This window comes from Ooceraea biroi, chromosome 11 (genome assembly GCF_003672135.1).
Source record: "Ooceraea biroi isolate clonal line C1 chromosome 11, Obir_v5.4, whole genome shotgun sequence".
NCBI lineage: Eukaryota > Metazoa > Arthropoda > Insecta > Hymenoptera > Formicidae > Ooceraea > Ooceraea biroi.
The window spans coordinates 11155741-11172211 of record NC_039516.1 but is presented as its reverse complement, the minus strand read 5'-3'; the positions used below and the strand labels follow the sequence as shown (position 1 = coordinate 11172211).

The following is a 16471-nucleotide window of genomic DNA, read 5'->3' as shown; positions in this document are numbered from 1 at the left end:
ATGTGCAAGGACAACATTTTGAAATGCGTCACTAAATCATTGCGTAGATAATTTTTATTTTTGTGAAAAAATCCGTTGTTACTTATCTGATATTTCTTTTCAATATTGGTTTATAACTTTGTAATAAAGCATTTCTAAGCAAACTCGATATAAGAATTTTTTCTTATTTCCACTAGTAGAATATGCTCCCGCAGTTTGTCGGTTAAAACTCGGGCCACCCTGTATATATATATATATATATATATATATATATATATATGTATAAATATATATATATATATTTATTGTATATTACCTTGTGGAATAATGCAAGTGTCACTATTTGCCATAACATTTGGAGTGATTGCATTGGGTATAGCTCGAGGCAAGAGTCTACTTCTTATATCATTGAGATACATGTTTTCATTGAAATGAACACTACAAATGCGATAATTTTTGTAAAGTTCTTCAGCGGTTCTATTAATCGTTCGATTGCAAGTTTGATCCATAATTTTGACCTTTTGTAAAAAAGCAATAAAAGCAATTGTAATATCATTATATTTACTATTACATCTATTCACATCTTTATTTACAGAAATATTTTACTTACATTTCTGGATCTTTTGGAAAACGAAAAACTTTATTCCTGGATTTCGTCCAGATATGTTCTTACACATGACACAGGAAAATCCACCTTTACCCATTATTATTTTAAAATAGGTGATACACTAAACACAAAAAAACACTAACAATGATCTTCACTAAAAATATTTCAGCATCACTTATGTAATGATTAACGTAATGAGAAATTAATAATATCACAATATAATCTACAAACGTGCAGTATACTTCTTGACACCGCCATATTCTGGATAGTACAGTTGACGCATGCGTCAAGAAATACTATACGAAGAATTTCGCTGACTGTCGTAACTGGTTATAGTTAAACTGTACGACTGTGGTACGGCTACGTGAGTTTTTACAATAGCCTGCGTCCGTTGCGTATATAGCCTCCCGACCCTCGGCGTCTCGCCGGGATTCGGATTCGGGAACGGTGTCGTTTTCCGTTCGCTAACGAGAACAAAAAGATTCCGATTGATACGAAACTGAGCGGGCTCTTGCGGTGGCGAGCAATCGAGCGACTCAATATATTTACGTACGGAATAAGCGTGGCCGCCGAGCGCGGCATCCCGGCGCGAAATCCGCCTCAGCATTTCCTTGGCGATTTTTCAGAACTACGGAGTTTGCACACGGCGAGTAATGTGTATCGGCATATTAATTTTTATTATATAGTTAAATATATGGAATACGTTCGCTTTCAGAACGTAAAGCGTGCAAAAGCGAGGTCTGCAATTAACTCTGGCGAGTTCGTTTATTGTGGTTGCCGTGGTCTTCTATTTCTGCTCTCTCGTATCCTGTGGTATTTCGAAATATAAATCATACCGGCAGTAAATAACATCAAGTATATTTTATGTAGAATCATCGAGTACATCTATCAAAATAATTACTTCAGCAACAATGACATTAAATTTGAATTAAAGCGCAAGTCGGATCTTGTCAGAGCTCGATGAACTGTACGTGCAGTTACCGAGATGCTAATCTCCGATGACATGATATAGATGTGACAAGGAAAAGATAATGGATATAAAATTAATTCCCGTGTCGAGCATGTCGTATCATATAACATTCATTTAAATAAATCCATCAAACTGCAAAATGATTTATTCATCACGCCGCGATCGCGACGTTAAGCGCTCTGTTGCCTCTAAATAACGACCATATTAATCGAGACAATGATGTGTGCATTGCACAGATCGACACATTGTCATCAAGTACTAGACGTTGCAGACCAGACAAGTCCGATACCTCTCAGTCCCTTGTAGTGACTCGCCGGAATCTGAAGTATCACCACACTCTCTTATAAGCTAATCCCAGCTCGAAAAACGAGCGGATTGCGGCTCACCGAGGGCAACAATAACCCTAGAGCAATCTAATTAGATCACACGCCTCGGATGTCACCAGGGGTGCCCAACATTCCGCAAATGTCAGGCTCAAAATACTCCGCAGGGCACGCGGCGCGACTCGACGAAGCAAAGTTCAGCCGAATCAAACGACTGCAGCAACATCCCAATAAAACTTCGGGCGCGTTTTTGCCTATGAAACGTAAATGCACAAAAATATGTAGCAATCAGCTTGTTATTTTACTCTCGTCTTGCGCCCTCGTGATGTCAACGAGCGTCGAAGCGTGTCGCGGCGCGTCGAGATCGAAACCGAAGGAAGTCGCGAGCATTCTCGGCCTCCTCGACGACGATCGCCGTAATTTTTCGAAAAATACTTTTCGGGGAATAATCGCGCGCTAGGGCGTTTGGGTTTGCCCACCCCTGGTCAGCGTGGATAGGCCGGATCGGCGGGGGTGGCAAACGAGATTACTCTGATCCCGAATCCAACAAACTCAGCCTGATGCCTGCTAACCGCGGCTCTTCGCACACTCGAACGCCTCAAATAATCCAATAGTCCAGTGGCATCGCGCAAAGGCTGCTGGCTTACTGCCGGCCGATGTATCTCAGCGTTTCATTTACCCGCACTTCATGCGTATCATCATCGCGTATCGAGACTGAGATCCGCCAACCGTGGGCCGCTTATGTAACGGATTGCTTCAGCGGAAGACCGAGAAATGTCGCCGATTAAAAGGGTTGTTTCGTACGTAGATCGAGAGAGCGCACACACGGAGCCGCGACGTTGAGCGTTAATAAAATCAACGGCGGATGTCGCTTCTTCCGGAAATCGCATGGTGATCCGGTTGTTACGAGATATTAATGGAACAAGCAGGTCGTGTTTACGAGGCGAATTCCGCGTGATTGTGGGTCTTTGATTAGAGAAATGAATTACATTGGAAAGCGCACGTTTCATACGAAAGGATGGCATATTAAAAAGTAGAACCAGGGGAATTATACTTGAACGTGTATGTACTCCTCGCTCATGTATAAATGCAAGTATTTCGAAATTCCAAAACAAATAATTATGGCCTCGCGCTGCGCGATAATTGCGGTATGTACAATGTATAATTACTGAAATAATGCATATTGCATTCGTACCAGTATTTTATGTAATATAGAGAAGAAAACACACGTCAGGCTTATGTTAACTTGCCCGGGTTGATAGTATCGTACGCATGAAGGAGAAACTTGTTTAAAATTACAGACTGCGATGCTAATGATACCCGATAGAACGATACGCAGATAGGCGGATAGATAAAGCACTTGTCGAGTCTTAGGATCGTAATTTAGTTCATCGAAATGTGTGTTACTGAATAAGAAAAACGACCGAGTACAATTATAATATATTACCTTTAACTTCCACATCAGCAATTCTATATCTACCCTTTCGAAGATAAGAGATCATAAAACAATTTTCAAGTCCGTACACAATATTATCCTGCAAGCGCAATTTTGCTCGTAATTAAAATTTAACAATCCATTATTTGTCTTATTATTTTTACCTTGAAATTTATGAAATGTAGTTTCTATGAGATACGTTATACATTTGTTAACTCTAACTGCACAGTTTTTACATCTAGACAATTCGGTCGCGGACGGTTCCTTGTCGCAATCTGCGACTGCCGAGATTCAATTTGCATTATTTCAATCGTTCACAAAAAAACATTATCGAGGTAGATTCGAGTAACCATTCAGTATGGAAAATAACGCGAGCGCAAATTGGCGTTCTTGGGTGTTACCAACTCAGCACGTTTTGACGTTAATTCGTTCTTATTACAACTGCCCGAAGCCTTAACCCGTTTCCTTTGTACGCGGACGCAAATTTGGACTTAAGTTCACGAGTATATGGCTCATACATAGTAGCGAATACGCGACGCTGCGACACAGCGGTAGTCTTATTAGCTCCCGGAAATTTGACGAAAAAATTACATAAATTTCGCGAATCCATAATAACGTCTCTGTTAATGTTCGATAAATAAAGTTACGCAAACATAATTCCACACAAATTGCCAGAAGCGAAAAATATCCATATCGTTCACGGCACGATCTTGAAAACTCGTACAAACGTCAAATGATATTCTAATACCTTCAATCTCGTCTTTAAATTTCTTGAATCGTTTCGCAGAGATTTTTATATCTCGCGGATGGAATCCAGAGCAAACAAGTTTTCGCCATCCCGCGAGACGTGGCTGTTCCGAGGGCAATCGCCGATTCGCGGCAGATGAGGTCGCAAAGAATGTAACGATAGGCAGGCGACATCTTAAGCCGACAAACCGCTCGAAAACACCGCGTCGATGAGCGAGCATCTCCTGATCACGAGGCGGTCGCATAATTACATGTCCGATTATCGAGAACAAGAGTCGTTCGCGCTCATGCATATCTGCTCCTCAAGGCCTCATCTCTCGGTTATATACCCTCGTTCTTCCCCCCCCCTCTCTCTCTCTCATATCTAAATTACTCCCGGAATTGAAAGCACAGGGCTCACTTAGTAATTCCATCCGCCCGGGTTCCTCTGCGTACCCCATCGACGAACGGAGTGTGGTACCTGCTACCGCGGGCCCTGCGGAGGGCAGGTGCGACAACTAATTCTTCGATTATCGGGGCACGCGGCCACTCTCGACCTTTAACGGTAGTACCGGCCGTTTCGCGTATCTCGATGAGATTATTTATAAAACTTCTCGATGCGTGTCCGCGAGCTCGCCGGCCGAAATGCCCGGCTTCGACGTGGACGACAACGTGGACGACGCGCGGACCTGGACCTGGGCGAGCGAGACTTCGATTCACACGATGGTGCACATGTACGTGCATGCGCTTCGCTCCACCTTATTATTTGTTTAATTTAGTCGGCTTAATGCCGAGCGCGTTAAACGGACGCACCGATAATGAGGTCCCGTTTCTCCGACTCACGGCCGTAATTTCGCGCGGTGCCACGAAGTAATCGGATGAGAGCGCGCCGGAGTTGGTCTGGAAAATCAGCGACTTGTTTCTTTTCTAGTACAATTAAACAGCAATCGTACTGTATCGCTTCGAGTAACACACCAACTAAACACGATAAAATATGCCGAGCAGAAGTCTACAGTTCGGGTGTTCTTTTCGTGATGCGCATGCAGAAATATGGAAAGTATCCGATTTATTTGTTTTAAATAAAAGCTTTTAAAGTATTTACAATGTTTCTTATTTTTTAATACCTACATTATATTGAGATAAAAAAGCGAGAAGAAACGGAGGGATAAGCTTGGATGTAAAATGACTGCCCTCAATTGCCTTAAGGATACGCATTTTAACATCAGGAGAACAATCGAATAAAAAATACGATTGAATAGATAGATCGATTATAAGTTCACACGAGATAAATCCGTAAATTCACTGATAAAGTTGTTCAGAAAATTGCCTCTCATAACGGGATCATATTTTCGACTCGCTTAAGACAAAAAAAACGTGTTTCACTCTGATTTGTCGATCTAGTTTCACGTGACACTGATTGAAGCAAAATACGCAAAAAACGATCCCAAACAGTCAAAATGCAAGATATAAATACAGGGTGTCCCATAGGAAGTTGCTGAAAGTAAACGATTGGTTCTCCCCTCCATGACTTCAGAAAGGGTCTTACGGTTAACGGTCGTTCATCTGAGTGTCCGCAGTTTTATTCTGGTTGTGGTAGATGCAAGTCCGTGCGCGTCAAAATGAGTAATCTGACGACGGAAGAAAAGATTTATCTTGTCGAGTGCTTCTTTTCCAGAGGAAAAGTTTATAGCAATGCTTTCAGGGGGTTTCGTACTAAATACGGAACACATAAAGTTAAGAGCGAAAACACGCTGAAAAGGTTAGAATTTATTATTTCTTTAAACATATGCGTTACGTCACTCCATTTTTGGCAATAAATCTGCATTAAAATAATGTTTTGTGTTATTTTTATCAGAATTATCGATAATTTTATGCAGTATGGAACTATCCAAGACCGTAGACATGATCTGCCAGGTTCTTCTGTGTCTGTAGCTGCAGAAGAAAACATTGAAGATATTAAGAAGTATTTTGAAGAGAATCCAAATTCTTCCATTCGGAAAGCTGCCCAAGCTCTTGAAATATCCAAAACAACGTTACACAGGATTTTAAAACATTTCCTGAAAATGCATCCCTATAAAATAACATCGCATCAATTGCTAACCAAACGCGCTATGATGAAACATGTGGAATTCTGCAAGACGATAAATAGAATGTTTGAAGATGGAGAACTTCATGCAAAATTGATAATTTACACGAACGAAGCACATTTCTGGCTAAATGGTTATGTTAATAAACAAAATTATAGATTTTGGGGGTCGGAAAATCCCAACGTTTCCCTGGCTAAACCTTTACATCCACAAAAAATAACAGCATGGGCTGCGATCTCGGTAAAAGGAATTTATCTGCAATTCTTCGAATCAGCAGTCACTGGTGAAAGTTACAAGCAGCTTCTCGAAACACAATTCTTCCCTCATGCAAAAAAAAGAGGCCTGGTCAGAGGATTTCATTTCATGCAGGATGGAGCGACACCACATCGAACCCAGGAGGTCTTCGAAACGATCCATAAAGTTTATGGCAATCGAATCATCGGTCTGGGATACCCCAATTTTCCCCGGGGGGGGGGGGGGCTAGAATGGTCACCGTACTCGCCGGATTTAAATCCATGTGACTTCTTTCTTTGGGGATACATTAAGGACCATTGTTATGCCGGAAATCCAGAAACATTGTCAGATTTAGTAGTAGCTATTAAAAAGGTCGTCAGCAACATTAAAGACGACATGTTAGAAAAAGTTTTCACAAGTTTTCGTAAAAGAATTGCTTTTTGTACAAATTCAGATGGTGCACACTTTGAAAATATTTATTATTAGCTTACTTGATTATTAGCATATTTTTCATTAATAAAATAAACTGATATACAAACATTTTGCTAAATTTTATTTATACCCATTAAAAACTGCAGACTTTCCTCTTTCCAACGCAATTTTTGTTTTTTCAATAACTGCATACGTTTAAAAATGACAGTTGATTAGTTTCAGCAACTTCCCATGGGACACCCTGTATATTATAAAGTCATGATACATAGTCCTGTAAAAATTCTAAATTCTAATAAGCACATCTAACATTGAGATTTAAGAAGAGAAGCGTTTCAATTAATTTAGCCGTTGTCGTTTAATTTTAAGCGATGATCCAGAGCCGCTTCGAGCGAGGATGTCATTCGTTGGCGATTAATCGAGCGATATCCTCGATTGAATTGAATTAGCATTAGTAGTGCCGAATGATACATCTTGGTCGACGGAAACGGCCGGGAAATACTGTGGATCTGTAATTAAGTCCGGCGACTGGATACTCGCCTTTAGTGCTATTGTTATTGCCGACACTCGATCGTTACCACTTTAAGACTGAAATTAATGATCGGCCGTTAAAACGTTCTGCTCTTCCTACATTCGCAGTCAAAAGCGAGAGCACCTGCTCACCTTGAGTGATTTCCAGCGGAGTTTAACGTGTCGCGGCGAAAGGATGATGTCGGCTATCCGAGTGCTCCTTCCCCCTCGCATTAAGTCGTATCCCTTTTTACCTAATTGCGTATATTACGACTAATTGCGAGTGGCGCAGTCGCGCGCTCCCCTGAATTAACCAAATGTAAAAAAAGAAAAAGGTTGACATAAGATTTCCCGATCTCGCCGACGAGCTAAGAAGTCTAACAAGCGAGTTTACACACGCGAAATCCGCGATCACACATAATTGCCTGATGCAATTCTGTTTTTCCAGAATATCCAAATAATATGGTCTCGACCGATCCATTAGATCAAAGAGAAAAAGAAAGAAAAAGAGAAAAGGAAAAGACAGGAGGCAGGTCACGATGGATGAAAGAAGAGGAAGATGACGAGGAAGCGACCGAGGAAAGGTCGAGGCGAAAGCGCGCGGAACTCGATCGCGGTGTCTTCGTGACGTCGGGCACTCGTAGGTTCGCGTGGTCCATTCCGCGGGATGTTGCACGCACGTGCGATGACGTGACCGTTAAAAACCTGACCTAACCGACAGGCGGGTTACACGCGCGCGGACCGGCGCGGACCGACGCGGCACGCTATCGTCGGCGCGCGCGACGAGTCGCCGGCGCTGGTGAATGAAACGCGAGGTGCGCGCCGAGGTTTGCACGCTCGCTTAGCTCGGGACGACCCCGTAAATCTATCCGCTCCTCCTCGGGGGCCCGGGAGACATGCGAGAGCTGATGAACCCCCCCGGCTGTTGTCCCTCATCGCGCCATCCGTTCACCCCGGAGCGAGTGCGTGAGCGCGATCTCCCTCGTGTTCTCCAGCCGATTCAAGGTCCGCACGCTTCCGGACGCGCCTCGCGTGCCGCCGATGGCAGATTAGTTATCGGTGGTTCACCGGGTGAATTCGGCGAAATTGTTGGTATCGAAAACTAGATTTTATCTAGTAGGATATATCATCGACAAACACCAGGAAGACAAAACTTGTGTGACAAATTAGTAGTGGCATGAGTGACTGATAATTATCACACATAATCGTTCGCCTTTCTGGAAAACAATTTTTCGGCTAGCGAGCAGCAATTATGGTGTCCCGCAGATTACCGTATACCTAAATTCTAATTATTCATCGCGAGAAACAGAAAGAGAAAGAGAGAGAGAGAGAGGAAAAGGAGAGAGGAAGAGAAAAAGAAATGTATGAACACATAAAGCGAAATTAAAGATTCATGCGTGCGTATATACGTGCGTGCATGCGTGCGTGCGTTACGCTATTACTCCTCGCATTTATCACGTTAGCGTGTTGCGAGCCGTAATTTTCCGTTCCGTAAATGGCGTTTACGCTTCAATACGGATATATGTACACGCGCTTACCGCGCGTTTTCTCTCGTGCGACGCGTCGAAAAAACCGCAAGAGTGACCATCCGCTCGCAAGTGCCTTCCTCTCGCGAGGAAGGGTCCTTCTTTGCTCAATGACCACGACACCACATCAGCTTCTCGTTGTTGCAACGCCTCGTTCGATGCAACGAGACGTCATTACACGCGCAAGACCGTCCGCTCCTACGCGCGTCGTGAATGAATGAACGAGCGCGCCCATTCCGAGCACTCGCTCCGCGTCGAAGGAAACACATGCGATCCGGCGAACCGTTGTCCTTCCCGTCTCAGGAGTGCGTGCGGGTTTCTTTAGCCGATCGGTTCAAGGCCTCACACGACCATGTGCATCGCGTGATGCATCGGTATTCGGCCGTCGGTCAATAGGTCAGCACCACCGTGCGACGACTTTTACGTACACGTGATTCACGCCACTGTCATTGACCGCTCCGATCGCCGCAAGTCCTTTCGCTACTTCCTCGACATTTCCACGAGTATTTTTCTCAGCACATTGTTGAAAGACAAAGTATCTTATAAGATTAGATATGAGATAGCAACGCTTGCGTTTATTTTTTTCTTGCTGTAAATTCGAATGGAGTTACTTTAAACGTACATTGATTCGATGATAATTTAATGAAAATATATTTTTGTAATATTGAAGATACTGTTAATTTAAATTTTAAACCTTGGTAAACAATTTATGGAAGACGTAAGTATCTAGTTTGAACTTTGAAGATGATATATCCAATAATGGTTAGAAAAATCTCTCTAAGGTATGCGAGAAATCAAAGCTGACGTGAATCCAACGTGAATGTTGGACTATCGATCGCCGGGGACCGACCGGCCTCGTTTCGCGGTCGTAATTACTTTTAATAATTTCGCGAGTTCGGCACAGGGCGCAATTTGCGGACAATATAGTCGAGATAGACTTTTAATTGGTGATATAAAGGAACGGACTCCTCTCTTTCTCTTTCTCTCTCTCTCTCTCTCTCTCTTTCTCTTTCTCGCATTGCACGAAGCTGCGCACCGAACTATCTCGGTCAAGAGCGGAGCCACCCGGTGGTGGTGAACGGCAGGGTGCCATTACAACTCCGCGCTCTTCCCGGAACTGCCGTAAACGTTAAATATCCCCCGGCCGGTTCCGATAATGCGATATTAATAAAAACAGATTTTATTAGCGCACGGTGGCCGACCGGTCGACTGTGGGAAACCGCGAGGAAAGAAAGCGAGGCCTGGGCTGGGCCCAGTCTCGACCAGCGGAGCTAATCTTGGTGGCCGGATCGGGATCAGAATCTGAGAGAAGGAGCAGGAAGGCGCTAATGGGTTACGGAAGGGTGGTTGACCCTCCGCTCACCTTCTGAATGCATTCAATTCCTCGTCTCTTTTATCCCGAGCCAAATCTCGCGTCGCGTCGCGAACGATAATTCGCAATCTCGACGGAGAGAATGAATGGAAATGGAAATGGGTCAGATCGTATCTCGATCGCGAGTGCTCGTAATGAAGAGTGCCGCCGCGTGGATAAAGCCGAATGCTCGACTTGCCATCACGCGCTGTACTTTGCGTTATTATCGTGTTGTCGCTCATTATCGATTCGGTCTTATTTCATTATCGTTATGCAGTCCCACGCGGAGTTGAACCAATGAATGACACGAGTGCAAAATGCGCGCGCGGATCTTGGTATCTCATGAAAGCAGACTCGAAGCAGTGACGTCGACTTCGCGGATTTTCTTTGTAGGAACATTTATAATAATACATTTTTCTCAATAATAACTTTGTAATAACAGTCGAGTGTATAAATACGGAGCAGATTTCCGCCTCGAAATTATCGACTCTAATTAACTCTCGCAAGCGCGAGATATTAAGAAGTACCGACTGCGCAGCGAGTCCCGGAGCGGCCCCATAAAACTCCCATGCACGCCGGCGAATCGAGGCGTCGATTCCGATTTCGTAGATATCGCCGCGCGTTTCGGGAGACAGATCGGGCGGCAGATGGGACTGCCCGGGCACGATTCGATTTCGATCTTGCGCTCTCGATCCCATAAATATCGGAGCGAGGGCAGTCCGCCGGATAATTACGTATCGCGGCCACGTATATGCATCGAGGGCGGGGAAGAACGTGGAGCGCGCGTTCAATAGGCACCGATATTATGCCTATACGTAGTCGCGGCACGCTTGACCCCCTGACATCCGGGATGATATAATAATAATTGGTGGTATATCGGTAACCACGTGCGCTCATCCACGGAGTGAGCAAGAAGGAACCAGAAAAAGAGAAAGAGAGAGAGAGAGAGAGAGAGAAGTCCAAGAGTTGGCTGCGGATCTCTCTTTTTCTCTTTCTCTCCTTCCGGGACGAAGGACCCAGACGCAGCTCGAGGGGTGGCTCGATATACGCAAAAAGGGTGGAGCACTCGCCCTTCGCAATTCTCTCGCTCCGGAGAACCTGCCTTCGCGCTAAAATGTTATTAAGGCCGTGGGTTGCGCGGGTCGACCTCTACAAGACCAAAAACGGAATAAGGAGTTACGTTGAACATCATCGCGGTCGGTCGCGGGTGACCAAACGAGGTGAAACACCGAACACCAAGAACGGTGTCGGGGCGGTGTGACTTCTATCACGATAGAAATTATGAGCCCTTAACTGTGCGATCTCTTCAGCGTTCTTCGTCGCTTTTTTCCATTCCGCAGCCGCTCACGTGGTAATAATTGGTATTTAATTGTCTAATTGTAAGTGTCTAATTTCTAATGACACGAACTATTGAATGATGATGTAATAAATATGCTAAGATAATGTATAAATTTTACGCAAAAATTCAATTAATCGTTCCCAATAGAGACCACGATCTGACGTAATGGTGCATTATCTTCAGCAACACGACAGTTTACAAAGTTCTTCCCGAAGATCGAGAATCGCGCGACCAGTTTGGATCAGTTCATTAACTGCGACGCGCAAGAAGAAGAAGAAGTGCGCTTCGTTCGCGCTCGATCTCTTTTCGCGGCGTTTTCATCTCATTCCACGAAGAAGGTTCCGTCGTCGGGGAATAATGAACGAGTGGCTGCATGCAGGGGGGAAAAAAAGGAACGAGTGGTTTCGGTTGCTGCGTATCTGCAAGTGTAGTAAGCGCGAAGAGTAGAGGAAGACAGGAAGGAAAGAGAAGAAATAGGGAGCATAAGGAAGAGAGAGAGGGACGGGAGTCCCTTCCCGTGCAGCGCAGAACCGTGATCGGCCGGCCATGAAATACGTGGCCATTAACGGCCATAACCATTACCGATTCGACAGAATAGTGAGTTTAGCGTAGCCCGATCCTCCTACGGTGCTTTACTTACCTGTCAAGAAATTAGCATATTATCTGAGCCTCCGCTGCCTCCGATTCACCGGGAGAACCGGCGCGCTGCCCATTCCCTTCCTTCATCCCTCTTTATATCTACCCGCTTTGCCCTCGCGCGATTTCGGAAGCCGTCGTTGTGAAACGTAGCGCGACGATCGGCGTCATTACGGTCATTAAAACGGGAATAAGCTCGGAATAATTAAAACCTCGATAAGACCGGGCCACTCCCTTAAGCCCGGCACGCTTGACGAAACGTTCCCGTTTCGAGGCTGAACCCACCAGTTCAGTTGGCAGCCTTAATTAATTTCGTGCGATCGCACGGGCGCAACGTTGTTTATAACGTGAGGAGTGATACGAGATATCGGATTAACACGAAAATTAATTTTCTTACGCGCTCAACTGATTATGCCTAGTTTCTCAATAAAATCACACCATGCCCGTATCTCGGCAAGGTCCGCCTGAACAATCAATTTGCGCGATCTTCGACGGAAGATTTGCAGAAGAAAAGCAAGTCGAGTTTGGTCGCGCGCTCCGAAAGACCCGCTCGGCAACGAGAGAGATCGGCAGATCGGGAGATCGTTTGCTGGAGCCGACAATTACGAGCGGCACTGCCGTAGTTTCCTCGGAACTTCGTCGTCGACCCGCGCTCGTAATCGGCGAATAAACGGGAGGATACTCGCGCGCGAACGGTGCCGATTCGAGCGGGCCGTCGAAAGCTGGAAAGGCAAACACGGAGTCGCGGAATATACCAAAATCGTGGACGTTTATAAACCCGCTTTTAAACGGGTAAGAAACGCGGGAGCGTTTCTGCGTAGCCGTTGCGGGACCATCGACTCTCGTAAAACTAACTGCCGCTCGTTCGGCGATTATCTCTTATTCCGCCAACTTTCGAGTCAGTTTCCAGCCCGGAATGGAGCACCGAACCATCCGTTCTTTCTCGTTTCTCCGGGGCATAGCGAACGCCGGCGGGACCAGCGAGAGAATCGGCCGATCGGATGGCTGGTACCCAGAGTACCGTACCTTTTGTATGAAGCTATCAATATCTTGCAAATGCACGCGTTACCAACTCGTTGCGGTCGCGCAAAACTCCGGTTTCTTTCCCCCTTGTCTTTCACCCTGCCCCCCTGAATTGCATCGTTAAGCCGCGCTGGACTCTGCTGGAGGTATCGCCAATCGATCCTTCGTCACGTTAAACGTTCCTCATGATCGAGCTTGATTGGTATTAATTATTATTAATACCACTCTGCTGCTATTGTGATATTTGTATGTAATTGTGATATTGGTTTATATGTATGTAATAGCATTCTCATATTTGACGTGGTAAAATGTTTTTAGCAGTTTGAGATCAAAATAAGTGAAAACGAAATTTATTTATATATCAAATTAAAAAATTAAATCATAATTAAAAATCTACCCTTTCGTAAAGCAAACAATCCTGTTCTTAATACAAATTAGCTTTTAATGTATCCACTTTCTGGTTATTGCATGTTACACTTTATTTATATATGGATAATTAGTTCTATTTTTTTCTTTTTCTTTTAGAAGGATTAGAACTATCGAATATTTTTTTATATTGAAAATGTTCGTCAATATGTCGATTTAGCATTATTGCAAATAGCATATTAAATATACTCATTCAGTGATAGCTACAAACAACTGAATTTAAATCGATCGCCAATTAAAAGTGAGTCACTACTACTCTTCAGGTTTTATCATGTTGGGCAATAAAAAATGTTTAACGTAAACGAACGTAATTGGATCTCGGAGGAACGAAACGAAATAAAGATCACGGTAGCTTCTTACGGCATCGCGAACTTAATGGAGTTAACCCCAGCCTAACCTAGGTATAATTAAAACCAGAAAATGATTCGAGACGAATCGGTATTATTGATCTGGAGATTTTACGTCATCGTCTTCAAGCTTGATAATGTCTGTACTTTAATTTAACAGGAATGGCATCTCTGTCCATATATACCAGTACTTCGTGATTAATACTTCTCATAAAACGAGAATTTGATACTTATGATGATCGGCGAGAAGCAAATTTAAAAAATGGAGAATAACTGTTATTCTCCAAATGATTTAATTCACAACATCGATAACGCAAATTAGTCATTCATTTCTTATAATATTAAAAGAAAAATAAGTAATTTCTTTCCGCGAACATCTTTTCATTAAACTAACGAGACGCAAATTTTTGCATTCCTACCTAACAATGGTTCTATCCAATTAACTTTATTTGTATTGACATATTTTACTTTTGTCTCGAGACACGGATTATGTAATCCCTACTGAAGACAATCGCGACTAGAAATTTCAACATACATTTCTGCAAATTAAAGTACACGCTTTCGAACGATATGTCCGTAGCGTATCGGAGTCGCGAATATCCGTAAAGAACAAGTTTCGCATGTCGTTTCCTGAATACATGTAAAAGGACAGCGGTGGGCATACGCGCAGCTTTGGCGCCGGAAAGAGCAGATGCTCGCATCGGTGCAACCAGCGTCACGCGTAATGCGTATCATTGGCCCCGATCCTCGTAAACACGAGTGCAAAAAACAATTATTAAGCGGAGATTGAAGAGAACACGGCGGCTGCACAGGATGGGAGCAGAGGGCAGACGGGCGAGGGGCGAGAATGGATCCTTAAGCGCGAATCCCACGGTCGTTCTTGCTCCTTTAATTTCGGCCGCGCGCAGCGAGATATAATATTAATACGCCGATCGTAAGAATCGAATTTACTCGGATCGCGCCGGTAAATTACAGCAAATCCCAGTCTCAAACGATGTCATTGAATTCCGCGCCACCTTAACTAACGAGATACGTAAGCTACTTTTTTTGTTGAGTATTTTGTTTCTTTGGAATCGACGCTAATCAAATCCGCGATACCGTTATGAAGTATTTGTAGGTTTCCTCTTTTCTCAATAAATTTGTATAAACTTTTATGATCAATTTTGATAAGCGAGCGTTTTCCTAGAACTGACTGTGGCATTTTCATATCCAATTCTTGTCATTGCAATTTTATTTTGTGTTTAATAACTAGTTACAATGATATAAGATAATAATATGTAATTTTTCTCTGCAAGTTGATTAAGCCACAATGTTCATAATTCAGTTTTCTCATAACTGACGGGATCAGCATATCATGCGTACAACGAAGAAAAGTTTGCTGGAGATCCTGCGTTCTATCATCAGCAACTCGATCCCAAGAATTCTTGGAGATCGCATGCAATATTTTATTGCTGGTTGAGAGTCGCGCAGATTAACGCTAAACGATTATTCGAGCGCCGATCCGCGTCGACCGACGTCAATGATGCCAGCGATGCAATTGCACCGATCTCGCAGCTCGCAGCATGTGATTGAACAATTCCAGTTTCTCACGATTACATAGCACCCGCCGCGCATCGATCTGTGCGCGTCGTGTACGATTTGCCGTCATGATGGTGTGAATAATGAAAACGGTCTCCCCATGCAGCCGGCATAAGTGGCGTCACACGCTCGCTATCGTAACAACAACCAGGAATAATTGCTGCCAACAATTTCTCTTGGACGCATTAACAATCGGAATCTTCACGAACAATGTATGCGTCTTTCTCGTCAATATTGTATTATTGAATACGTGTGGAGTTTTACGCGTTGCATTTGTGATATTATGGATATGTGCATGTATAAGAATATTGTTGCATGTAACGCAGCGTACGAGGCGTTGCGATTAATATCGAGTTCATGATTGATGCACAATTACCATCACGATGTATTAGTTTTACTATGAAAATACGCGCCTATCGAGACAGAAGTAGGTAACGAGCAATAAAATGCGTTTAACGTAAAACATGCCATTACGAGCATCACGTGGAAGGGAGAGATGCTCTTTAAGTCTTTTCATTAAAGCACACTGCTCACTGCGCGTTAATTACCGTAATTAAGCTCCCTAGCGATCGCGAATTATCATTGGGATCAAAATTACCGGGATCTCATTGTTATCGCGCTTTTCGAATTAAATGTATACAGAAATTAACGAAACAGATCAAATTGAAGCAAATTAACACCCGTGCTGCGCCGACGATTCCACGGGCAGCGCGATAAAAATAACATGTGGAAGCAGGATGCGAGGGTCGACGTAAGATCTGCTCTTGTTCTTTCTCTTTCTCTTTGTCTTTCGCCGCGGTGAGATCAAAGATTTGATGAAATTGGACAACGAGTACTCGTCATACGCTTGACGTCGCGCGTCTAGAAATACCCAGAATTGCTAATTTGAGACTTTGTGCTCGAGGCTGCTGGTCAGCGCTCGTGCCTCCTTACCGGGTGTTCTCA

General features: G+C 43.8%; 1 protein-coding gene across 1 annotated transcript in view; it reads right to left on the bottom strand.

Moving 5' to 3' along the window:
• Positions 1–16471, bottom strand: part of LOC105278731 (protein single-minded) — a 185801-nt gene that overhangs the window by 136926 nt on the left and 32404 nt on the right. The gene's annotated exons all lie outside the window — the stretch shown is intronic.